Below are 27727 nucleotides of genomic sequence, written 5' to 3'. Positions count from 1 at the left end.
AAAATGTATGTCGCAAAAGCTAGTATACAACGGAGAATCCTCGTGGAACTGTGTAAAAAATTCTTGATATTTTTGAACAAAATAAAACTAAATCTGTACTTAAGATCATAAGGAGTACATTAATTGGCTTTTATAACAGATATAGTACTTATAGTGACAAGTTCAACGTACTCTGGATCGTAAAATCCACAAAAATTGTTCATCTACAAATACAACAACTGTAGCGACAAAATTCCAGATGTTATGTCCTGTTTATGAATTCTAAAGCCATGAAATGCTCAGAAAAGCTCTAAAGTTTCAATATGGGGTGATCTTGATCGAGTTTCGACTTGTCCTGTTTGAAAAAACGGGAACTTCTTGAAAGAAACTCATACTTTTGAGGCCATTGTCCTTTTGAAACATGTAATAATCCTTAATCCTTACACATAAGGACTTTCCTTTTGAGTTAATTTTTTCACAAATGTTGCCCCCTTTCATATTCCACCAAAAGAAAATAGTAGGAGAACCTCAGGGTATGTTGTAAGTGCGACAGTTATACTGTCCTACCGGCCTTTTAGCAGTATCGGACATGCTTCTCGTGTCCCTAGTGTCTAATGTACTACTAATGTCTAATGAACTACTTCTAACTGATCCATTTAGTTGTATTTTGGTCCTAAGTGAAGCGAACACAGCTTTTCAGAACGTTTTTGCACAATCCATGCGTTATAACAGCAGAGAAAGCTCTGTATTAAAATTTTAAATTAGCTATCATATCCTTCTGTGGAGGTGGAGAATCTCTGCGGGGTTACACCAGAATTTGAGGTTCTCCTACTATTTATTTTTGGTGGGAATGTGAAAAGGGACTTAATTTGTGAGAAATTTAACTCAAAAGGAAAGTCCTTATGTGTAAGGATTAAGGATTATTACATGTTTCAAAAGGACCATGGCCTCAAAAGTATGGGTTTCCTTCAAGAAATTCCCGTTTTTTCAAACAGGACAAGTCGAAACTCGATCAAGATCACCCCATATTGAAACTATAGAGCTTCTCTGAGCATTTCATGGCTTTAGAATTTATTAACAGGACAAAACATCCGGAATTTGTCGCTACAGTTGTTGGATTTGTAGATGACCAATTTTTGTGGATTTTACGGTCCAGAGTACGTTGGACTTGTCACTATAAGTACTATAACTGTAATTAAAGCCAATTAAAATACTCTTTATGATCTTAAGTACAGATTTAGTTTCATTTTGTTCAAAAATATCGAGAATTTTTTACACAGTTCCACGAGGATTCTCCGTTGTATACTAACTTTTGCGACATAAATTTTGGTCTTTTTGGGATTCGAACCGTACATTTGCTAATGTATACAAACATTGCGCACTTTTAATTGTTATTACGGAAGACAACCTTCTTGTCTATCGAATAAAACTAATTGTTTGTTGTTTTCAATAAGTTATAGTGACATTTATCCCTAATACATTTTGGTTTCAACGGTGTATACTAACTTTTGCGACAGACTGTATTTGCTGTCATATGGACATGTGATTTATTTGACAAAGCTGGCCCTTGTATTTCGTGAGACTTGGAGGCTTCTGCATCTATTTTCGAAACGGAACTCGATATCATCATATAAATTGCATGGATTGTGTGTTAAAGTTTGTTTTACAAACGACGTAAGAAACGAGACGGTAGATATTATAGGTCACGATATATTTGCTGTCATATGGACATGTGATTGATTTGACAAAGCTGGCCCTTGTATTTCGTGAGACTTGGATGCTTCTGCATCTATTTTCGAAACGGAACTCGATATCATCATATAAATTGCATGGATTGTGTGTCAAAGTTTGCTTAACAAACGACGTAAGAAACGAGACTGTAGGTATTATAGGTCACGATGTATTTGCTGTCATATGGACATGTGATTGATTTGACAAAGCTGGCCCTTGTATTTCGTGAGACTTGGATGCTTCTGCATCTATTTTCGAAACGGAACTCGATATCATCATATAAATTGCATGGATTGTGTGTTAAAGTTTGTCTAACAAACGACGTAAGAAACGAGACGGTAGATATTATAGGTCACGATATATTTGCTGTCATATGGACATGTGATTGATTTGACAAAGCTGGTCCTTGTATTTCGTGAGACTTGGATGCTTCTGCATCTATTTTCGAAACGGAACTCGATATCATCATATAAATTGCATGGATTGTGTGTTAAAGTTTGTCTAACAAACGACGTAAGAAACGAGACGGTAGATATTATAGGTCACGATATATTTGCTGTCATATGGACATGTGATTGATTTGACAAAGCTGGCCCTTGTATTTCGTGAGACTTGGATGCTTCTGCATCTATTTTCGAAACGGAACTCGATATCATCATTTAAATTGCATGGATTTTGTGCCAAAGTTTGTTTAACAAACGACGTAAGAAACGAGACGGTAGATATTATAGGTCACGATATATTTGCTGTCATATGGACATGTGATTGATTTGAGAAAGCTGGCCCTTGTATTTCGTGAGACTTGGATGCTTCTGAATCTATTTTCGAAACGGAACTCGATATCATCATATAAATTGCATGGATTGTGTGTCAAAGTTTGCTTAACAAACGACGTAAGAAACGAGACTGTAGATATTATAGGTCACGATATATTTGCTGTCATATGGACATGTGATTGATTTGACAAAGCTGGCCCTTCTATTTCGTGAGACTTGGATGCTTCTGCATCTATTTTCGAAACGGAACTCGATATCATCATATAAATTGCATGGATTGTGTGTCAAAGTTTGTTTAACAAACGACGTAAGAAACGAGACGGTAGATATTATAGGTCACGATATATTTGCTGTCATATAGACATGTGATTGATTTGACAAAGCTGGCCCTTGTATTTCGTGAGACTTGGATGCTTCTGCATCTATTTTCGAAACGGAACTCGATATCATCATATAAATTGCATGGATTGTGTGTTAAAGTTTGTCTAACAAACGACGTAAGAAACGAGACGGTAGATATTATAGGTCACGATATATTTGCTGTCATATGGACATGTGATTGATTTGACAAAGCTGGCCCTTGTATTTCGTGAGACTTGGATGCTTCTGCATCTATTTTCGAAACGGAACTCGATATCATCATATAAATTGCATGGATTGTGTGTCAAAGTTTGCTTAACAAATGCCGTAAGAAACGAGACTGTAGGTATTATAGGTCACGATGTATTTGCTGTCATATGGACATGTGATTGATTTGACAAAGCTGGCCCTTGTATTTCGTGAGACTTGGATGCTTCTGCATCTATTTTCGAAACGGAACTCGATATCATCATATAAATTGCATGGATTGTGTGTCAAAGTTTGCTTAACAAATGCCGTAAGAAACGAGACTGTAGGTATTATAGGTCACGATGTATTTGCTGTCATATGGACATGTGATTGATTTGACAAAGCTGGCCCTTGTATTTCGTGAGACTTGGATGCTTCTGCATCTATTTTCGAAACGGAACTCGATATCATCATATAAATTGCATGGATTGTGTGTTAAAGTTTGTCTAACAAACGACGTAAGAAACGAGACGGTAGATATTATAGGTCACGATATATTTGCTGTCATATGGACATGTGATTGATTTGACAAAGCTGGCCCTTGTATTTCGTGAGACTTGGATGCTTCTGCCTCTATTTTCGAAACGGAACTCGATATCATCATATAAATTGTATGGATTGTGTGTCAAAGTTTGCTTAACAAATGCCGTAAGAAACGAGACTGTAGGTATTATAGGTCACGCTGTATTTGCTGTCATATGGACATGTGATTGATTTGACAAAGCTGGCCCTTGTATTTCGTGAGACTTGGATGCTTCTGCATCTATTTTCGAAACGGAACTCGATATCATCATATAAATTGCATGGATTGTGTGTCAAAGCTTGCTCAACAAATGCCGTAAGAAACGAGACTGTAGGTATTATAGGTCACGATGTATTTGCTGTCATATGGACATGTGATTTATTTGACTAAGCTGGCCCTTGTATTTCGTGAGACTTGGATGCTTCTGCATCTATTTTCGAAACGGAACTCGATATCATCATATAAATTGCATGGATTGTGTGTTAAAGTTTGTTTAACAAACGACGTAAGAAACGAGACGGTAGATATTATAGGTCACGATATATTTGCTGTCATATGGACATGTGATTGATTTGACAAAGCTGGCCCTTGTATTTCGTGAGACTTGGATGCTTCTGCATCTATTTTCGAAACGGAACTCGATATCATCATATAAATTGCATGGATTGTGTGTAAAAGTTTGCTTAACAAACGACGTAAGAAACGAGACTGTAGGTATTATAGGTCACGATGTATTTGCTGTCATATGGACATGTGATTGATTTGACAAAGCTGGCCCTTGTATTTCGTGAGACTTGGATGCTTCTGCATCTATTTTCGAAACGGAACTCGATATCATCATATAAATTGCATGGATTGTGTGTCAAAGTTTGCTTAACAAACGACGTAAGAAACGAGACTGTAGATATTAAAGGTCACGATATATTTGCTGTCATATGGACATGTGATTGATTTGACAAAGCTGGCCCTTGTATTTCGTGAGACTTGGATGCTTCTGCATCTATTTTCGAAACGGAACTCGATATCATCATAAAAATTGCATGGATTGTGTGTTAAAGTTTGTTTAACAAACGACGTAACAAACGAGACTGTAGGTATTATAGGTCACGATGTATTTGCTGTCATATGGACATGTGATTGATTTGACAAAGCTGGCCCTTGTATTTCGTGAGACTTGGATGCTTCTGCCTCTATTTTCGAAACGGAACTCGATATCATCATATAAATTGCATGGATTGTGTGTTAAAGTTTGTCTAACAAACGACGTAAAAAACGAGTCTGTAGGTATTATAGGTCACGATGTATTTGCTGTCATATGGACATGTGATTGATTTGACAAAGCTGGCCCTTTTATTTCGTGAGACTTGGATGCTTCTGCATCTATTTTCGAAACGGAACTCGATATCATCATATAAATTGCATGGATTGTGTGTCAAAGTTTGCTTAACAAATGCCGTAAGAAACGAGACTGTAGGTATTATAGGTCACGATATATTTGCTGTCATATGGACATGTGATTGATTTGACAAAGCTGGCCCTTTTATTTCGTGAGACTTGGATGCTTCTGCATCTATTTTCGAAACGGAACTCGATATCATCATATAAATTGCATGGATTGTGTGTTAAAGTTTGTTTAACAAACGACGAAAGAAACGAGACTGTAGATATTATAGGTCACGATATATTTGCTGTCATATGGACATGTGATTGATTTGACAAAGCTGACCCTTGTATTTCTTGAGACTTGGATGCTTCTGCATCTATTTTCGAAACGGAACTCGATATCATCATATAAATTGCATGGATTGTGTGTCAAAGTTTGCTTAACAAATGCCGTAAGAAACGAGACTGTAGATATTATAGGTCACGATATATTTGCTGTCATATGGACATGTGATTGATTTGACAAAACTGGCCCTTGTATTTCGTGAGACTTGGATGCTTCTGCATCTATTTTCGAAACGGAACTCGATATCATCATAAAAATTGCATGGATTGTGTGTTTAAGTTTGTTTAACAAACGACGTAAGAAACGAGACGGTAGATATTATAGGTCACGATATATTTGCTGTCATATGGACATGTGATTGATTTGACAAAGCTGGCCCTTGAATTTCGTGAGACTTGGATGCTTCTGCATCTATTTTCGAAACGGAATTTGGCATCATCATATGAATTGCATGGATTGTGTGTCAAAGTTTGCTTAACAAATGCCGTAAGAAACGAGACTGTAGATATTATAGGTCTCGATATATTTGCTCTCATATGGACATGTGATTGATTTGACAAAGCTGACCCTTGTATTTCGTGAGACTTGGATGCTTCTGCATCTATCTTCGAAACGGAACTCGATATTATCATATAAATTGCATGGATTGTGTGTCAAAGTTTGCTTAACAAATGCCGTAAGAAACGAGACTGTAGATATTATAGGTCACGATATATTTGCTGTCATATGGACATGTGATCGATTTGACAAAGCTGGCCCTTGTATTTCGTGAGACTTGGATGCTTCTGCATCTATTTTCGAAACGGAACTCGATATCATCATATAAATTGCATGGATTGTGTGTTAAAGTTTGTTTAACAAACGACGTAAGAAACGAGACTGTAGATATTATAGGTCTCGATATATTTGCTGTCATATGGACATGTGATTGATTTGACAAAGCTGGCCCTTGTATTTCATTTCATTTATTATTCATACATTACAATGCCAGTAAGTCTTTCAGACCAAATTTAGCATTACATAGAATACAAAAATTCAGCATATGTACATGACCAAATATAAATCTTTAAGGAAAATTATTTATATTATACTTATTATTGAGAAAAAAAAATTAAGATAAAAATATCAAATATATATATATATATATATATATATATATATATATATATATATATATATATATATATATATATATATATATAAATGTAACATTGGAAAAACTTTGGCTCCCCAGCCAATAAGATATATATGAAAATAAAAATAAAAAAGACTCATAGTTAAAATGCTGACCCTAAAATTTAATTTCAAGAACCAGATTGACGTCGACGAAGGTACATTAAATAATTTCTTTTAAATGTACCAGGAGAACTGGCGAAACTACGTAGATTGAGAGGAAGATAATTCCACACCCTAGCCACTCTTACGACGAATGATCGATCACACATTACAGATATAAAACGAGGAAGCCGCACTTGCTGATTGCGTATATGCCGAGAAAAAGAGAATTTCTCACAAAGCTTTTCAGGAGCTCCATTTTTTATAATTTTATGGAAAGAAGTCAAAACACGAGTATTAACATACGATTGAAAGGAGACACCCAAAAACTCCATGACATAGTTCGAAACATGATCAGGATATCTCAATCCATAAACAAAACGAACTACCATATTAATAATACGCAAAATCCTATCTAAGCATGATTGACTCGTGCCAGATATAACTTCAATACCATAAGTAATAGTGGAGATCAATAAGGCATGCGCAAGCTGTTTCCTTACAAAAAGTGGCAGATAAAAGTTTGTACCACGAAGTTTACGCAATATAGATATCACTTTAGGAAATAAAGTATCAATGTGGGGACTAAAATCAAGTTTGTAGTCAACCCAAATACCCAAACACTTTATTTTATCAACAATTTCAACCACATTACCATTCATACTCATTGTAAACATATGGCTACTCTGCCGAACGGGACCAAATAGTAACGACTTTGTCTTGCTAACGTTAACTACAAAATTATTTTCCTGCATCCAAGAAGCAACTATATTTAAAGTTGAATTAATTGTTGGTGACAAGCTAATAGTATTAGCAGACTGAAAAAATAAATGGATATCATCAGCATATATAAATGGAAGACAGGTATTCATATCAACGGAAACATTGAAATCGTTAATGTACAAGATAAATAGCAGGGGGCCAAGAACTGAACCTTGTGGAACCCCACTACTAACACTACGTACTCTAGACTCAGACCCATTATAATCAACAAATTGAGAGCGACTATTTAAGTAAGAAAAAATAAGTCTGCAAGCAGTATTATTGAAGAAGAAATCCCTACTCAATTTTTGGATAAGGGTCGCATAGTCTACTCTGTCAAAAGCTTTAGACAAATCTAACGAAATCAATACACCACTATTACCAACATCTACTGCTTCCCTAATTGTCTCTGTAAGATGCAATAGGTGCGAAACCGTACTATGCCCACGCCTAAAACCATATTGAAATGCATTTAGTAATTTATGGTTTTCAATAAAATTCAACATTTGCTTTTTCATAAGATGCTCACAAATCTTGGAAAGTGAAGGGAGAATACTTATTGGGCGCATGTTGTCAACAGAGCAACAACCTTTAGTTTTGGGTATGGGTACTACACGGGCAACCTTCCATGCAGTAGGAAATACTGATGTTGTAAATATTGTGTTATAAAAGTGAAGAAATAAATTTGACAGATATGGATATATAATTTTTATAAAAGAAATTGGTATTCCATCAATACCCAAGGACTGAGATTTAATAGCATTCAGCGCATTGAATATATCTTCCTCAAATACACAGTCAAAAGAAAAAAAGGGATGTTCTCCAATATACCCAGACAAGTCTACTCTCTCAGCAATTGGATCAGACGCAGACTGGACAAAAAAATCATTTAGTTCATTAACATCAAATTGACTACCAACACATCCAGCATCATCACCAATTAAACCACCTGCCCGCAACCTACTCCAAATCTGTGAGGAATTTAATCCTCTAAACAACTTAGTGAAGTAATTGCTTCTTTCACGACGAAGGACAGATTTAGCTCTGTTCCTGTATGAACGGAAGATGTCCCAGTTTTCTGGTGTAGGCCGACGCACATACTCATTGTAGGCTAGATCCCTTAAGGACTTCGATAACAAAATGGATTTGGACTTAAGCCACATATCATTCGAACTTATTTTCTTTTTAATAACAGGTACAAATGAGTGCAGGTTTGATATAATATAATTCAAAACTTCGAGCTGTTCATTGGCATCTGCTATAAAAGAGAAAGAATCGACATTAACAGTCGATAAAAACTGGTGAAAATCATCCCATTTAATTCTATTATAATCACGATATTCAATGAATGAATCACGCTGAGGCAAACAAACTTTCAGTGAACCGAAAATAAGTGCATGATGTGAGATCGATGGGCATTGAACCTGTGCTGAGTGTTCCAACAATTCGCTGCGACTTAATAAAGAAAAATCTATTAATGAAGTAGACATGTGTGATACATCGAGATGAGTTGGCAAAGAATTATGCACTACAGATAATCCCAAGCGCGAACATAGCAATCTCATACGCTCAGACCGGTTAAGGTCAAATAGGTTATAATTAAAGTCTCCAACCACGACTCTATTCGAATACCTGGCAAAAAGCTCATCATGAAATTCTTCAAAAACATTTACTTGACCATGTGGCAAGTAAACTACTCCGAAAAGGATCACGTCACTGTTAGAAGAAAATTCGACAAAAATTGACTTTACAGACACCATATTCCTGGCACCGATATACTACACGAAATTTCAAGTTGTTGGAAATGTACATTCCAACTCCCCCTCCTCGAGAAGTAGGTCGATCGTTCCGTACAAAAGAGTAGCCAGGAATAGATATAGACCTTGAAGCGATAGGGTCCTTTAACCATGTTTCTGATAGGCCAAAAATATCGAAACTACTCCCATTAACCAAATCTTTAACCTCTAGAAACTTCAGATTGTAATTTGACGGGCAGATACTTTGACAGTTCAGATGTGCAAAGGATATGTTATTCTTATACTTACGAAGAGAATTTTTAAAAAAGTCCGCATTATTAACGATGGGCCCAATGTTTACATTATGTGCCATTGAGAAAAGTGTAAAAAAAATGCTGGGGAACCAAAAATTTACCATTATAACAATAATGTTGAAAAACATAACATAAATCATGAAAACAAATTAAAAAATATTCATAAAAATGTTCCTGAAAAATTTTAATTTAATGACATACATACATTCATCGAAAAATTCAAATACAAAATCCCATAATTATTCATTATTAAAATCTCCAAATATACTTTCGCATTCTCTCACATTATGTGTTTGACTTGGCTTATCAGAATAAGAAATTTCTACTCTCGGTACATCACCATTTATGAGCTTATATTTTTTTATCTGCTTACGCCGAATCAGCTGACGACAAATATAAACAAGCCTAGCAGCATCAGGAGTAAGGTGATCATTAAGGTAGACCCTCGACAGTAATTCACCTCCAATGACATCATTAACTTTAATTTTGCTCGCACGATGGTAGCTTGCCATAACCAAGTCCCTGGTCAACACAGAGTTGAACTTCACCAGGATAGATTTACCTTTGGCGAAATAGCAACAGTGTTGCAAATCGGACACATTCAGAGCTACATTACAAAGGCTACACAATTTTATAACAGCCTGACTAATATCTTTTAGCCCTTGAGGCAATCCATTAATTATAATATTTGCTCTGTTCAAGCGCCTTTGCAGCAGTACATTATTTTGTCTCTCCATACTATCCAATTTGCTCTGTAGATCACTAACAGTCGAGGAAACTTGTTTACATGCCTCCACATCACCCTTTAACTCACGAATATTTTTGTCAATATCATCAACTTTTCCTTGACATGAACTTAAATCATCTTTCACGTTACGCAGAGCATCAAAAAATTCGTTTCGAAATGAGCTAACAATATCGTCGACAGCTGACCGGACATCATCAACACATTTTTGGATCTGAGTATCTATCTTTTTCTTCATTTCAGCAGCTAGGTTATCGAACCAGGTTTGCATATAACCGTTATTGTTGGTTGCCGATACAATATTCAGCTGCGACGTAGCAGAATTAGGTACATCGTCTTGTGGATCCATAGTCAAAGTGTTGACGACAGCAACAGCGCAGCCACCACTAGCTGACTTGCACACTCTACAAGTGTATGTAAAATTTTTGTTGGCTTTGACTTCAGCCGTGGAACTACCAATGCACTTAGGATGGAAATAATCAGTGCATCCAGAGCAACCGACACTATAAACTCCATTAGAAATTCCAAGAGAACAAATTGGGCATATACTTCTACCACTGTCTTCAGTGCCGGTGGTTTTAGATCTTGTTTTTGTAGCAGGCGCCATATGTAACAAAGAAGAAGACGCAAAATAACGACAAAAAAGCTGTTTGTGTGTGTGTGTGGTAAGAATCACAAAACAACAGAAATATCTGTTTCAGCACCAAATAAAAAAAGCGAAGAAATTGAATGCAATAATTGCTTCACACACAAGAATTATAGTTCAGAGTATCCAAACTGCTTCGCACTTTGAGTTGTCACAATGTTTTTTATGATATTTAACTACTTTCTTGCAATTTAAATAAAATTATCAGGAGCACACAAATTATTTCAGCTGGTCATGTCAGTGTTGCCAGATCTACTTTTTATTTCGTGAGATTTGGATGCTTCTGCATCTATTTTCGAAACGGAACTCGATATCATCATATAAATTCCATGGATTGTGTGTTAAAGTTTGTTTAACAAACGAAGTAAGAAACGAGACTGTAGATATTATAGGTCTCGATATATTTGCTGTCATATGGACATGTGATTGATTTGACAAAGCTGGCCCTTGTATTTCGTGAGACTTGGATGCTTCTGCATCTATTTTCGAAACGGAACTCGATATCATCATATAAATTGCATGGATTGTGTGTTAAAGTTTGTCTAACAAACGACGTAAGAAACGAGACTGTAGATATTATAGGTCACGATATATTTGCTGTCATATGGACATGTGATTGATTTGACAAAGCTGGCCCTTGTATTTCGTGAGACTTGGATGCTTCTGCATCTATTTTCGAAACGGAACTCGATATGATCATATAAATTGCATGGATTGTTTGTTTAACAAACGACGTAAGAAACGAGACGGTAAATATTATAGGTCACGATATATTTGCTGTCATATGGACATGTGATTGATTTGACAAAGCTGGCCCTTGTATTTCGTGAGACTTGGATGCTTCTGCATCTATTTTCGAAACGGAACTCGATATCATCATATAAACTGCATGGATTGTGTGTCAAAGTTTGCTTAACAAACGACGTAAGAAACGAGACTGTAGATTTTATAGGTCTCGATATATTTGCTGTCATATGGACATGTGATTGATTTGACAAAGCTGGCCCTTGTATTTCGTGAGACTTGGATGCTTCTGCATATATTTTCGAAACGGAACTCGATATCATCATATAAATAGCATGGATTGTGTGTTAAAGTTTGTTTAACAAACGACGTAAGAAACGAGACTGTAGATATTATAGGTCTCGATATATTTGCTGTCATATGGACATGTGATTGATTTGACAAAGCTGGCCCTTGTATTTCGTGAGACTTGGATGCTTCTGCATCTATTTTCGAAACGGAACTCGATATCATCATATAAATTGCATGGATTGTGTGTCAAAGTTTGCTTAACAAACGACGTAAGAAACGAGACTGTAGATATTATAGGTCACGATATATTTGCTGTCATATGGACATGTGATTGATTTGACAAAGCTGGCCCTTGTATTTCTTGAGACTTGGATGCTTCTGCATCTATTTTCGAAACGGAACTCGATATCATCATATAAATTGCATGGATTGTGTGTCAAAGTTTGCTTAACAAATGCCGTAAGAAACGAGACTGTAGGTATTATAGGTCACGATGTATTTGCTGTCATATGGACATGTGATTGATTTGACAAAGCTGGCCCTTTTATTTCGTGAGACTTGGATGCTTCTGCATCTATTTTCGAAACGGAACTCGATATCATCATATAAATTGCATGGATTGTGTGTTAAAGTTTGTTTAACAAACGACGTAAGAAACGAGACTGTAGATATTATAGGTCTCGATATATTTGCTGTCATATGGACATGTGATTGATTTGACAAAGCTGGCCCTTGTATTTCGTGAGACTTGGATGCTTCTGCATCTATTTTCGAAACGGAACTCGATATCATAATATAAATTGCATGGATTTCGTGTTAAAGTTTGTTTAACAAACGACGTAAGAAACGAGACTGTAGATATTATAGGTCTCGATATATTTGCTGTCATATGGACATGTGATTGATTTGACAAAGCTGGCCTTTGTATTTCGTGAGACTTGGATGCTTCTGCATCTATTTTCGAAACGGAACTCGATATCATCATATAAATTGCATGGATTGTGTGTTAAAGTTTGTCTAACAAACGACGTAAGAAACGAGACTGTAGATATTATAGGTCACGATATATTTGCTGTCATATGGACATGTGATTGATTTGACAAAGCTGGCCCTTGTATTTCGTGAGACTTGGATGCTTCTGCATCTATTTTCGAAACGAAACTCGATATCATCATATAAATTGCATGGATTGTGTGTCAAAGTTTGTTTAACAAACGACGTAAGAAACGAGACGGTAAATATTATAGGTCACTATATATTTGCTGTCATATGGACATGTGATTGATTTGACAAAGCTGGCCCTTGTATTTCGTGAGACTTGGATGCTTCTGCATCTATTTTCGAAACGGAACTCGATATCATCATATAAATTGCATGGATTGTGTGTCAAAGTTTGCTTAACAAACGACGTAAGAAACGAGACTGTAGATTTTATAGGTCTCGATATATTTGCTGTCATATGGACATGTGATTGATTTGACAAAGCTGGCCCTTGTATTTCGTGAGACTTGGATGCTTCTGCATCTATTTTCGAAACGGAACTCGGTATCATCATATAAATCGCATGGATTGTGTGTTAAGGTTTGTCTAACAAACGACGTAAGAAACGAGACGGTAGATATTATAGGTCACGATATATTTGCTGTCATATGGACATGTGATTGATTTGACAAAGCTGGCCCTTGTATTTCGTGAGACTTGGATGCTTCTGCATCTATTTTCGAAACGGAACTCGATATCATCATATAAATTGCATGGATTGTGTGTAAAAGTTAGCTTAACAAACGACGTAAGAAACGAGACTGTAGGTTTTATAGGTCACGATATATTTGCTGTCATATGGACATGTGATTGATTTGACAAAGCTGGCCCTTGTATTTCTTGAGACTTGGATGCTTCTGCATCTATTTTCGAAACGGAACTCGATATCATCATATAAATTGCATGGATTGTGTGTCAAAGTTTGCTTAACAAATGCCGTAAGAAACGAGACTGTAGGTATTATAGGTCACGATGTATTTGCTGTCATATGGACATGTGATTGATTTGACAAAGCTGGCCCTTTTATTTCGTGAGACTTGGATGCTTCTGCATCTATTTTCGAAACGGAACTCGATATCATCATATAAATTGCATGGATTGTGTGTCAAAGTTTGCTTAACAAATGCCGTAAGAAACGAGACTGTAGGTATTATAGGTCACGATATATTTGCTGTCATATGGACATGTGATTGATTTGACAAAGCTGGCCCTTTTATTTCGTGAGACTTGGATGCTTCTGCATCTATTTTCGAAACGGAACTCGATATCATCATATAAATTGCATGGATTGTGTGTTAAAGTTTGTTTAACAAACGACGTAAGAAACGAGACTGTAGATATTATAGGTCACGATATATTTGCTGTCATATGGACATGTGATTGATTTGACAAAGCTGGCCTTGTATTTCGTGAGACTTGGATGCTTCTGCATCTATTTTCGAAACGGAACTCGATATCATCATATAAATTGCATGGATTGTGTGTCAAAGTTTGCTTAACAAACGATGTAAGAAACGAGACTGTAGATATTATAGGTCACGATATATTTGCTGTCATATGGACATGTGCTTGATTTGACAAAGCTGACCCTTGTATTTCTTGAGACTTGGATTCTTCTGCATCTGTTTTCGAAACGGAACTCGATATCATCATATAAATTGCATGGATTGTGTGTCAAAGAGTGCTTAACAAATGCCGTAAGAAACAAGACTGTAGGTATTATAGGTCACGATATATTTGCTGTCATATGGACATGTGATTGATTTGACAAAGCTGGCCCTTGTATTTCGTGAGACTTGGATGCTTCTGCATCTATTTTCGAAACGGAACTCGATATCATCATATAAATTGCATGGATTGTGTGTTAAAGTTTGTCTAACAAACGACGTAAGAAACGAGACGGTAGATATTATAGGTCACGATATATTTGCTGTCATATGGACATGTGATTGATTTGGCAAAGCTGGCCCTTGTATTTCGTGAGACTTGGATGCTTCTGCATCTATTTTCGAAACGGAACTCGATATCATCATATAAATTGCATGGATTGTGTGTCAAAGTTTGCTTAACAAATGCCGTAAGAAACGAGACTGTAGGTATTATAGGTCACGATGTATTTGCTGTCATATGGACATGTGATTGATTTGACAAAGCTGGCCCTTGTATTTCGTGAGACTTGGATGCTTCTGCATCTATTTTCGAAACGGAACTCGATATCATCATATAAATTCCATGGATTGTGTGTTAAAGTTTGTTTAACAAACGACGTAAGAAACGAGACTGTAGATATTATAGGTCACGATATATTTGCTGTCATATGGACATGTGATTGATTTGACAAAGCTGACCCTTGTATTTCTTGAGACTTGGATGCTTCTGCATCTATTTTCGAAACGGAACTCGATATCTTCATATAAATTGCATGGATTGTGTGTTAAAGTTTGTCTTACAAACGACGTAAGAAACGAGACGGTAGATATACAAGTGTACCCTCAATCAACCCAAAATATATCTACAACCCCATCAAGATCAACTACAACTGTCGCTGTCGCAAATAATTTATCAACTCCGAATAATGTGCCCAATAACCAGTCCGGACCATCTATATCTTCGGGTTCAACTGATTCCAATCAATTCTTGTCAACTTCCGTTACACCATATTCGACTCCTGCTAATACTACAAATAATACTTCAAATAATACAACAAACTATACTTTGAAAGTCATTCCAAGAATGAAAACAGTATTTGCAGCCAGTTTTGATTATGAAACTACTACACAACAAGTAGAATACTATGTGAAATCCAAGTTGGGCAAAGATATTGTAATAAATGTGTTGAAATTTAATTACACTAGGCGGAGAAGAAAAACTTCTTTCAAAGTTAATGTTCCAGAAGATGTTTTTGATACTGTTGTTAACCCAGAATTTTGGCCACCTAATGCCCTTATTCGCGAATTTATATATAGAGATCCTCCAAGAACTGATGCTGCCGTTTTACCTTTACCGCATAATCAAAATCCAAAAAACTAATTAGCATTCCTTCCGTAAGTCGCTTAAGTCATTTAAATATTGTCTACCAAAATGTTAGAGGTTTGAACTCCAAACTAACATCATTATATAATGAAAGCTTTGATTTTAATTACCATATTATTATTTTCACCGAAACATGGCTTCAATGCAATATTTACAATTCAGAAATCTTATGCAAAAAGTACAATATTTTCAGATATGATCGTAATGATAATTCTAAAAAAACTGGTGGTGGTGTTCTTATAGCAGTATCTTCAGACTTTATGTCTGAAGAAATCGTTCATTCTGACAGTGATATTGAATTTGTAGCTGTGAAAATTCGTACTTGTAATTCTTTTTTATTCCTTACTTGCTCTTATATTCCACCCAGTTCTGATATGGATGTTTATTTGAAACATTCGGCTGCAATTAGATTTGCTTTTCTATCGTCAAAACCAGCCGATACATTAATAGCGGTTGGTGACTTTAATCTACCGTCAATTAAATGGGATACAATATCGGATCCAATCAAATTAATACCTTTGACTTTAACATCTTCCTCCAAAGAGTTCATTGAATCAATGTTCAACTTTGGATTGTCACAGGTGAACAGATTATTCAATAGTTGTGGGAATCTTCTGGATTTAATTTTTGTCAATAATCCATCAGATATATCACTTACTGCATGCGACCCTTTAACTCGACCTGAAGATCGTTTTCATCCTCCAATAGGAATGAAATTATTACAATCGTCCTTGCCACATCACAACATGATAAACATTGAACCTCAATATTGCTTCGCAAAAACTGATTATAACAAACTAAATTCATTACTTTCTTTGATTGATTGGTCTACAATTCTTTCTAACTGTAGTTTTGATGATCAAATTTGTATATTTTACTCTATTTTATATGAATGTATTTCAAAATCAGTACCAAAATCACTTCCTCAACGTACATCAGGTCCTCCCTGGAAATCTAAACTTCTAATAAAATTAAAAAATAAGAAAAACAAATTATACAAAAAATTTAAGAAAACTGGTAATTCTGTAGATTTTTCAAATTATTGTATTGCTAGATCTGAGTATAATATTGAGAATAAGAAAGCATATAAAAATTTTATATTAAATATGAGGGATAAACTCCGGCAAACTCCTAAAAGATTTTACGATTATATAAACTCAAAGCGTAGATCCAGTAATTTTCCAAAATGTATGAAATTTGGCTCCATAGAAGCTAACGATGATCTTGCTATCAGCAATGTTTTTGCCGATTTCTTCGCAACTACCTACTCAAACAAAATGTACGATAAAACTTTCAAGTACCCTTATAAGATTCAAGAATCGTGCCAAATCAATGTTATGGCTATTAGCACACAAACAGTTCTGAAAAACCTAAAAACTATAAAAAGCACATTCAATCCTGGACCAGATGGTGTACCTTCAAGTATTCTTAAAAATTGCGCGAATTATCTTGCCCTCCCAATTTCATTACTTTTTAATAATTCCTTACAGTCTGGGTACTTACCAGCTTTATGGAAGGAATCTTTTCTAATACCCTTGTTTAAATCTGGTTCCAAAAGTGATGTATCTAACTATAGAGGTATAGCAAAGCTGAGTGATATACCAAAACTGTTTGAGAAGATTCTTACCGATACGATATCTTTCCAAGTTTGCTCGATATTAACCAATTATCAACATGGATTTAGAAAATCACGCTCAACTGTAACAAATGTTCTTGAGTTTACCACTATCGTAAATGATGGTTTTTTACACAAAATGCAAACAGACACTATTTACACAGATTTCAGCAAGGCATTTGATAAAGTGAATCACGATTTACTACTTGCAAAACTTGATAGGATCGGTTTTAGTAACTGTCTTCTCAAGTGGCTAAAATCGTATTTATCAGGAAGAACACAAAAAGTAATATTTAACAATGCTATCTCAAAAACTATTTTTATTTCATCTGGTGTACCTCAAGGAAGTCATCTTGGTCCTATTCTTTTCAACCTTTTCATTAATGATTTGCCCATAACAATAAAATATTCAAACATATTAATGTATGCAGATGATGTAAAAATTTTCCGTTCATTCAATGATCCAACGGAGCAAAGCTTGCTTCAATCAGACTTAGACAGTTTTTATATATGGTGCAACGTAAATTTAATGGAATTGAACATACGCAAATGCAAACATATTTTATTTTCTATACTACGTTCTTTTCACACTAAATATTACTTCGATAATAATGAACTAGAATCCGTCGAATCCTTCCATGATTTAGGTATATTACTTGATAAACGATTAAATTTTCGTCTGCATATATCTTTAATGGTGAATAAAGCCAATGGAGCATTAGGGTTTATGAAACGATGGAGTAAGGAGTTTTCTGATCCTCAAGTCACTAAGCAATTATATATTTCTTCTGTCCGGAGTGTACTTGAATATGGTGCTATAATCTGGAATCCCTGCTATGCAATACATTCAAACTTAATAGAATCTGTTCAAAAACAATTCATGTTATTCGCGCTACGTAGTAAAGGCTGGAATCATCAAACATTACCATCTTATGAAACAAGACTTAATATGTTAAAACTTCCTTCATTGAAAAGTCGTCGAGCAATGCTTGGAATAAATTTCTTTCTGAACATACTTCAGGGTAAAATACATTCTGACTTAATCATGAACAGAATTTTGATAAATGTTCCAAAAAGACCTACAAGAAATTTTCAATTGTTACAAGTTCAATATTTTCGATATAACTATGCAAATAACGATATAATATTTGCTGTCATATGGACATGTGATTGATTTGACAAAGCTGGCCCTTGTATTTCGTGAGACTTGGATGCTTCTGCATCTATTTTCGAAACGGAACTCGATATCATCATATAAATTGCATGGATTGTGTGTCAAAGTTTGCTTAACAAACGACGTAAGAAACGAGACTGTAGATATTATAGGTCACGATATATTTGCTGTCATATGGACATGTGATTGATTTGACAAAGCTGACCCTTGTATTTCGTGAGGCTTGGATGCTTCTGCATCTATTTTCGAAACGGAACTCGATATCATCATATAAATTGCATGGATTGTGTGTCCAAGTTTGCTTAACAAACGACGTAAGAAACGAGACTGTAGGTTTTATAGGTCACGATATATTTGCTGTCATATGGACATGTGATTGATTTGACAAAGCTGGCCCTTGTATTTCGTGAGACTTGTATGCTTCTGCATCTATTTTCGAAACGGAACTCGATATCATCATATAAATTGCATGGATTGTGTGTTAAAGTTTGTTTAACAAACGACGTAAGAAACGAGACTGTAGATATTATAGGTCACGATATATTTGCTGTCATATGGACATGTGATTGATTTGACAAAGCTGGCCCTTGTATTTCGTGAGACTTGGATGCTTCTGCATTTATTTTCGAAACGGAACTCGATATCATCATATAAATTGCATGGATTGTGTGTCAAAGTTTGCTTAACAAACGACGTAAGAAACGAGACTGTAGGTTTTATAGGTCACGATATATTTGCTGTCATATGGACATGTGATTGATTTGACAAAGCTGGCCCTTGTATTTCTTGAGACTTGGATGCTTCTGCATCTATTTTCGAAACGGAACTCGATATCTTCATATAAATTGCATGGATTATGTGTTAAAGTTTGTCTTACAATCGACGTAAGAAACGAGACGGTAGATATTATAGGTCACGATATATTTGCTGTCATATGGACATGTGATTGATTTGACAAAGCTGGCCCTTGTATTTCGTGAGACTTGGATGCTTCTGCATCTATTTTCGAAACGGAACTCGATATCATAATATAAATTGCATGGATTGTGTGTCAAAGTTTGCTTAACAAACGACGTAAGAAACGAGACTGTAGATATTATAGGTCACGATATATTTGCTGTCATATGGACATGTGATTGATTTGACAAAGCTGGCCCTTGTATTTCGTGAGACTTGGATGCTTCTGCATCTATTTTCGAAACGGAACTCGATATCATCATATAAATTGCATGGATTGTGTGTCAAAGTTTGCTTAACAAACGACGTAAGAAACGAGACTGTAGGTTTTATAGGTCACGATATATTTGCTGTCATATGGACATGTGATTGATTTGACAAAGCTGGCCCTTGTATTTCGTGAGACTTGGATGCTTCTGCATCTATTTTCGAAACGGAACTCGATATCATCATATAAATTGCATGGATTGTGTGTTAAAGTTTGTTTAACAAACGACGTAAGAAACGAGACTGTAGATATTATAGGTCACGATATATTTGCTGTCATATGGACATGTGATTGATTTGACAAAGCTGGCTCTTGTATTTCTTGAGACTTGGATGCTTCTGCATCTATTTTCGAAACGGAACTCGATATCTTCATATAAATTGCATGGATTATGTGTTAAAGTTTGTCTTACAAACGACGTAAGAAACGAGACGGTAGATATTATAGGTCACGATATATTTGCTGTCATATGGACATGTGATTGATTTGACAAAGCTGGCCCTTGTATTTCGTGAGACTTGGATGCTTCTGCATCTATTTTCGAAACGGAACTCGATATCATAATATAAATTGCATGGATTGTGTGTCAAAGTTTGCTTAACAAACGACGTAAGAAACGAGACTGTAGATATTATAGGTCACGATATATTTGCTGTCATATGGACATGTGATTGATTTGACAAAGCTGGCCCTTGTATTTCGTGAGACTTGGATGCTTCTGCATCTATTTTCGAAACGGAACTCGATATCATCATATAAATTGCATGGATTGTGTGTCAAAGTTTGCTTAACAAACGACGTAAGAAACGAGACTGTAGGTTTTATAGGTCACGATATATTTGCTGTCATATGGACATGTGATTGATTTGACAAAGCTGGCCCTTGTATTTCGTGAGACTTGGATGCTTCTGCATCTATTTTCGAAACGGAACTCGATATCATCATATAAATTGCATGGATTGTGTGTTAAAGTTTGTTTAACAAACGACGTAAGAAACGAGACTGTAGATATTATAGGTCACGATATATTTGCTGTCATATGGACATGTGATTGATTTGACAAAGCTGGCCCTTGTATTTCGTGAGACTTGGATGCTTCTGCATCTATTTTCGAAACGGAACTCGATATCATCATATAAATTGCATGGATTGTGTGTCAAAGTTTGCTTAACAAACGACGTAAGAAACGAGACTGTAGGTTTTATAGGTCACGATATATTTGCTGTCATATGGACATGTGATTGATTTGACAAAGCTGGCCCTTGTATTTCTTGAGACTTGGATGCTTCTGCATCTATTTTCGAAACGGAACTCGATATCATCATATAAATTGCATGGATTGTGTGTCAAAGTTTGCTTAACAAATGCCGTAAGAAACGAGACTGTAGGTATTATAGGTCACGATGTATTTGCTGTCATATGGACATGTGATTGATTTGACAAAGCTGGCCCTTGTATTTCGTGAGACTTGGATGCTTCTGCATCTATTTTCGAAACGGAACTCGATATCATCATATAAATTGCATGGATTGTGTGTTAAAGTTTGTTTAACAAACGACGTAAGAAACGAGACTGTAGATATTATAGGTCACGATATATTTTCTGTCATATGGACATGTGATTGATTTGACAAAGCTGACCCTTGTATTTCTTGAGACTTGGATGCTTCTGCATCTATTTTCGAAACGGAACTCGATATCTTCATATAAATTGCATGGATTGTGTGTTAAAGTTTGTCTTACAAACGACGTAAGAAACGAGACGGTAGATATTATAGGTCACGATATATTTGCTCTCATATGGACATGTGATTGATTTGACAAAGCTGGCCCTTGTATTTCGTGAGACTTGGATGCTTCTGCATCTATTTTCGAAACGGAACTCGATATCATAATATAAATTGCATGGATTGTGTGTCAAAGTTTGCTTAACAAACGACGTAAGAAACTAGACTGTAGATATTATAGGTCACGATATAGTTGCTGTCATATGGACATGTGATTGATTTGACAAAGCTGGCCCTTGTATTTCGTGAGACTTGGATGCTTCTGCATCTATTTTCGAAACGGAACTCGATATCATCATATAAATTGCATGGATTGTGTGTCAAAGTTTGCTTAACAAACGACGTAAGAAACGAGACTGTAGGTTTTATAGGTCACGATATATTTGCTGTCATATGGACATGTGATTGATTTGACAAAGCTGGCCCTTGTATTTCGTGAGACTTGGATGCTTCTGCATCTATTTTCGAAACGGAACTCGATATCATCATATAAATTGCATGGATTGTGTGTTAAAGTTTGTTTAACAAACGACGTAAGAAACGAGACTGTAGATATTATAGGTCACGATATATTTGCTGTCATATGGACATGTGATTGATTTGACAAAGCTGGCCCTTGTATTTCGTGAGACTTGGATGCTTCTGCATCTATTTTCGAAACGGAACTCGATATCATCATATAAATTGCATGGATTGTGTGTCAAAGTTTGCTTAACAAACGACGTAAGAAACGAGACTGTAGGTTTTATAGGTCACGATATATTTGCTGTCATATGGACATGTGATTGATTTGACAAAGCTGGCCCTTGTATTTCTTGAGACTTGGATGCTTCTGCATATGTTTTCGAAACGGAACTCGATATCTTCATATAAATTGCATGGATTGTGTGTTAAAGTTTGTCTTACAAACGACGTAAGAAACGAGAGGGTAGATATTATAGGTCACGATATATTTGCTGTCATATGGACATGTGATTGATTTGACAAAGCTGGCCCTTGTATTTCGTGAGACTTGGATGCTTCTGCATCTATTTTCGAAACGGAACTCGATATCATAATATAAATTGCATGGATTGTGTGTCAAAGTTTGCTTAACAAACGACGTAAGAAACGAGACTGTAGATATTATAGGTCACGATATATTTGCTGTCATATGGACATGTGATTGATTTGACAAAGCTGGCCCTTGTATTTCGTGAGACTTGGATGCTTCTGCATCTATTTTCGAAACGGAACTCGATATCATCATATAAATTGCATGGATTGTGTGTCAAAGTTTGCTTAACAAACGACGTAAGAAACGAGACTGTAGGTTTTATAGGTCACGATATATTTGCTGTCATATGGACATGTGATTGATTTGACAAAGCTGGCCCTTGTATTTCTTGAGACTTGGATGCTTCTGCATCTATTTTCGAAACGGAACTCGATATCATCATATAAATTGCATGGATTGTGTGTCAAAGTTTGCTTAACAAATGCCGTAAGAAACGAGACTGTAGGTATTATAGGTCACGATGTATTTGCTGTCATATGGACATGTGATTGATTTGACAAAGCTGGCCCTTGTATTTCGTGAGACTTGAATGCTTCTGCATCTATTTTCGAAACGGAACTCGATATCATCATATAAATTGCATGGATTGTGTGTTAAAGTTTGTCTAACAAACGACGTTAGAAACGAGACGGTAGATATTATAGGTCACGATATATTTGCTGTCATATGGACATGTGATTGATTTGACAAAGCTGGCCCTTGTATTTCGTGAGACTTGGATGCTTCTGCATTTATTTTCGAAACGGAACTCGATATCATTATATAAATTGCATGGATTGTGTGTCAAAGTTTGCTTAACAAATGCCGTAAGAAACGAGACTGTAGGTATTATAGGTCACGATGTGTTTGCTGTCATATGGACATGTGATTGATTTGACAAAGCTGGCCCTTGTATTTCGTGAGACTTGGATGCTTCTGCATCTATTTTCGAAACGGAACTCGATGTCATCATATAAATTGCATGGATTGTGTGTTAAAGTTTGTTTAACAAACGTCGTAAGAAACGAGACTGTAGATATTATAGGTCACGATATATTTGCTGTCATATGGACATGTGATTGATTTGACAAAGCTGACCCTTGTATTTCTTGAGACTTGGATGCTTCTGCATCTATTTTCGAAACGGAACTCGATATCATCATATAAATTGCATGGATTGTGTGTTAAAGTTTGTCTTACAAACGACGTAAGAAACGAGACGGTAGATATTATAGGTCACGATATATTTGCTGTCATATGGACATGTGATTGATTTGACAAAGCTGGCCCTTGTATTTCGTGAGACTTGGATGCTTCTGCATCTATTTTCGAAACGGAACTCGATATCATCATATAAATTGCATGGATTGTGTGTTAAAGTTTGTTTAACAAACGACGTAAGAAACGAGACGGTAGATATTATAGGTCACGATATATTTGCTGTCATATGGACATGTGATTGATTTGACAAAGCTGGCCCTTGTATTTCGTGAGACTTGGATGCTTCTGCATCTATTTTCGAAACGGAACTCGATATCATCATATAAATTGCATGGATTGTGTGTCAAAGTTTGCTTAACAAACGACGTAAGAAACGAGACTGTAGATATTATAGGTCACGATATATTTGCTGTCATATGGACATGTGATTGATTTGACAAAGCTGACCCTTGTATTTCGTGAGACTTGGATGCTTCTGCATCTATTTTCGAAACGGAAATCGATATCATCATATAAATTGCATGGATTGTGTGTCAAAGTTTGCTTAACAAACGACGTAAGAAACGAGACTGTAGGTATTATAGGTCACGATGTATTTGCTGTCATATGGACATGTGATTGATTTGACAAAGCTGGCCCTTGTATTTCGTGAGACTTGGATGCTTCTGCATCTATTTTCGAAACGGAACTCGATATCATCATATAAATTGCATGGATTGTGTGTTAAAGTTTGTCTAACAAACGACGTAAGAAACGAGACGGTAGGTATTATAGGTCACGATATATTTGCTGTCATATGGACATGTGATTGATTTGACAAAGCTGGCCCTTGTATTTCGTGAGACTTGGATGCTTCTGCATCTATTTTCGAAACTGAACTCGATATCATCATATAAATTACATAGATTGTGTGTCAAAGTTTGCTTAACAAACGACGTAAGAAACGAGACTGTAGATATTATAGGTCACGATATATTTGCTGTCATATGGACATGTGATTGATTTGACAAACTGGCCCTTGTATTTCGTGAGACTTGGATGCTTCTGCATCTATTTTCGAAACGGAACTCGATATCATCATAAAAATTGCATGGATTGTGTGTTAAAGTTTGTTTAACAAACGACGTAAGAAACGAGACGGTAGATATTATAGGTCACGATATATTTGCTGTCATATGGACATGTGATTGATTTGACAAAGCTGGCCCTTGTATTTCGTGAGACTTGGATGCTTCTGCATCTATTTTCGAAACGGAATTTGGCATCATCATATAAATTGCATGGATTGTGTGTCAAAGTTTGCTTAACAAATGCCGTAAGAAACGAGACTGTAGATATTATAGGTCACGATATATTTGCTGTCATATGGACATGTGATTGATTTGACAAAGCTGGCCCTTGTATTTCGTGAGACTTGGATGCTTCTGCATCTATTTTCGAAACGGAACTCGATATCATCATATAAATTGCATGGATTGCGTGTTAAAGTTTGTCTAACAAACGACGTAAGAAACGAGACGGTAGATATTATAGGTCACGATATATTTGCTGTCATATGGACATGTGATTGATTTGACAAAGCTGGCCCTTGTATTTCGTGAGACTTGGATGCTTCTGCATCTATTTTCGAAACGGAACTCGATATCATCATATAAATTGCATGGATTGTGTGTCAAAGTTTGCTTAACAAACGACGTAAGAAACGAGACTGTAGGTTTTATAGGTCACGATATATTTGCTGTCATATGGACATGTGATTGATTTGACAAAGCTGGCCCTTGTATTTCGTGAGACTTGGATGCTTCTGCATCTATTTTCGAAACGGAACTCGATATCATCATATAAATTGCATGGATTGTGTGTTAAAGTTTGTTTAACAAACGACGTAAGAAACGAGACTGTAGATATTATAGGTCACGATATATTTGCTGTCATATGGACATGTGATTGATTTGACAAAGCTGGCCCTTGTATTTCGTGAGACTTGGATGCTTCTGCATCTATTTTCGAAACGGAACTCGATATCATCATATAAATTGCATGGATTGTGTGTCAAAGTTTGCTTAGCAAACGACGTAAGAAACGAGACTGTAGGTTTTATAGGTCACGATATATTTGCTGTCATATGGACATGTGATTGATTTGACAAAGCTGGCCCTTGTATTTCTTGAGACTTGGATGCTTCTGCATCTATTTTCGAAACGGAACTCGATATCTTCATATAAATTGCATGGATTGTGTGTTAAAGTTTGTCTTACAAACGACGTAAGAAACGAGACGGTAGATATTATAGGTCACGATATATTTGCTCTCATATGGACATGTGATTGATTTGACAAAGCTGGCCCTTGTATTTCGTGAGACTTGGATGCTTCTGCATCTATTTTCGAAACGGAACTCGATATCATAATATAAATTGCATGGATTGTGTGTCAAAGTTTGCTTAACAAACGACGTAAGAAACTAGACTGTAGATATTATAGGTCACGATATAGTTGCTGTCATATGGACATGTGATTGATTTGACAAAGCTGGCCCTTGTATTTCGTGAGACTTGGATGCTTCTGCATCTATTTTCGAAACGGAACTCGATATCATCATATAAATTGCATGGATTGTGTGTCAAAGTTTGCTTAACAAACGACGTAAGAAACGAGACTGTAGGTTTTATAGGTCACGATATATTTGCTGTCATATGGACATGTGATTGATTTGACAAAGCTGGCCCTTGTATTTCGTGAGACTTGGATGCTTCTGCATCTATTTTCGAAACGGAACTCGATATCATCATATAAATTGCATGGATTGTGTGTTAAAGTTTGTTTAACAAACGACGTAAGAAACGAGACTGTAGATATTATAGGTCACGATATATTTGCTGTCATATGGACATGTGATTGATTTGACAAAGCTGGCCCTTGTATTTCGTGAGACTTGGATGCTTCTGCATCTATTTTCGAAACGGAACTCGATATCATCATATAAATTGCATGGATTGTGTGTCAAAGTTTGCTTAACAAACGACGTAAGAAACGAGACTGTAGGTTTTATAGGTCACGATATATTTGCTGTCATATGGACATGTGATTGATTTGACAAAGCTGGCCCTTGTATTTCTTGAGACTTGGATGCTTCTGCATATATTTTCGAAACGGAACTCGATATCTTCATATAAATTGCATGGATTGTGTGTTAAAGTTTGTCTTACAACGACGTAAGAAACGAGAGGGTAGATATTATAGGTCACGATATATTTGCTGTCATTATGGACATGTGATTGATTTGACAAAGCTGGCCCTTGTATTTCGTGAGACTTGGATGCTTCTGCATCTATTTTCGAAACGGAACTCGATATCATAATATAAATTGCATGGATTGTGTGTCAAAGTTTGCTTAACAAACGACGTAAGAAACGAGACTGTAGATATTATAGGTCACGATATATTTGCTGTCATATGGACATGTGATTGATTTGACAAAGCTGGCCCTTGTATTTCGTGAGACTTGGATGCTTCTGCATCTATTTTCGAAACGGAACTCGATATCATCATATAAATTGCATGGATTGTGTGTCAAAGTTTGCTTAACAAACGACGTAAGAAACGAGACTGTAGGTTTTATAGGTCACGATATATTTGCTGTCATATGGACATGTGATTGATTTGACAAAGCTGGCCCTTGTATTTCTTGAGACTTGGATGCTTCTGCATCTATTTTCGAAACGGAACTCGATATC

This window comes from Musca autumnalis, unplaced genomic scaffold (assembly GCF_047663935.1).
Source record: "Musca autumnalis isolate F117 unplaced genomic scaffold, ASM4766393v1 scaffold_421, whole genome shotgun sequence".
In the NCBI taxonomy this organism is placed as follows: Eukaryota; Metazoa; Arthropoda; class Insecta; order Diptera; family Muscidae; genus Musca; species Musca autumnalis.
Note: the sequence above shows the minus strand (reverse complement) of the source record.